This window comes from Meles meles, chromosome 6, assembly GCF_922984935.1.
Source record: "Meles meles chromosome 6, mMelMel3.1 paternal haplotype, whole genome shotgun sequence".
NCBI classification, from domain to species: domain Eukaryota; kingdom Metazoa; phylum Chordata; class Mammalia; order Carnivora; family Mustelidae; genus Meles; species Meles meles.
This window is the reverse complement of record NC_060071.1, coordinates 84,869,924-84,871,493: the sequence shown is the minus strand read 5'-3', so window position 1 is coordinate 84,871,493 and position 1,570 is coordinate 84,869,924. Positions and strand designations below refer to the sequence as shown.

The 1,570-nt window shown below is 39.2% G+C and overlaps 1 pseudogene; it reads right to left on the bottom strand.

Moving 5' to 3' along the window:
• Nucleotides 1-307: 307 nt before the first annotated feature.
• Nucleotides 308-778, bottom strand: LOC123944764 (annotated as a pseudogene).
• Between the last annotated feature and the right edge of the window lie 792 nt (nucleotides 779-1,570).

The following is a 1,570-nucleotide window of genomic DNA, read 5'->3' as shown; positions in this document are numbered from 1 at the left end:
TATAAAGTAAAATGAAGCATTTTCCACTTTATAATTTTTATTTCTCTGTAAAACAAAGACAGAACTCCTGGAGGTCAAACAGGGAACACAGACACCAAGTTCAAAGCACTATGAAGTCATGAAACAAAGAAGAATCTGAGGTAGAAGTCAGGCAATGGAATCCACAACCTTTTTAGGGGAATACTGAACCAGCACATCTCTAGTAAGATCTTTTTTTTTTTTTTAAGTCACAAGTTCCAAAAAGTTTTATAATCCACTCTGAAATCAGATGTAAAACTATGACCAACAGAAGATACACACAAACTTTTGTCATATTAACAGAGGAAATGATTTCACAAAAAGCTGCTGCCGTTTCCATCAGTAGTAACCATAGGGAGGCCGCTGGTTGTAACTGTAGTGTCCGTACTGGTGGGGGTAGTAAGGTTCCTGTCTGTGCTGCGGGTAATTGTTACCCCAGGATCCTCCATGCCACTGGTTGGATCGATTGTCACTTGGCCACCCCCCGTCTGCTATTCCTACCTCTAAACTGTCTGTTATCTTGCAACTGATTGCCTCTGTTTCTCTGGTTCCCACCAGCTCTGCTATTCCGCTCCTCAACGATCGGTGGGGACTCAGGAGGCCGTTTCAGGTATTCTTGGTACTCTTTGTCATCTTCTGTGAATCTGCTGGTAAACATCTCTTCAAAGTTGGGAACAGCTTCAGAAGTGTCTGTCATCCTGAAATTCTCCGGCCCACAGCGCGGCCAAAGGATCCCCTGCCACTTAACTCTCCAATGTAACGCAGCCACTCTTCTTGAGAGTTTTGATTAGGAATGGTGTTGATTTTTCTTGAAGATCTTTTCAGCATTTATAATGGAAAATCATATGATTTTTCTCTATAGAGCTATTACGATGGTGAACAATATTAATAGATATCCTAATACTGAAATATCCTTGCAATTCTGGTACAAATTCCCTTGACTGAGGTGTGTTATTTTCACAGTATGGTACTAGAGTCTGCCTGGTAATATTTAGGATATTTTATGTGTATATTTATAAGTGATATCAGATACACCTGTTATATTTGTTTCATAAAATTAATTAGAAAGTTTTCCTTCAGTGGTTTTTCTCTGCTTTAGATGATTTTATTTTTTTAATCTTAATTCCAATATAGTTCACATACAGTGTTATATTACTTTCAGGTGGATAATGTAGTGATTCAGCACTTTTGTCCATCACCCACTGCTCATCACAAATGCACTTCTTCATCCCCATGACCTATCTCACCCATCCCGCCGTTCACCTCCCCTCGGGTAACCATCAGTTTTTTTTTCCCTATCACTAAGAGTCTGTTTCTTGGTTTCTCTCTCTCTCTCCCCTCTTCTCCTTTGCTTATTTGCCTTGTTTCTTAAATTCCATATATGAATGAAACCATATGGTCTTTGTCTTTCTCTGACTGACTCATTTCACTCAGCATAATATTCTCTAGCACCATCCAGGTCATTGCAAATAGGGGAGACTTTCAGGTTTTCTACATATTGTATCATGTCATCTGCAAAGAGTGAAAGTTTTGCTTGTTTCTTACTGATTTG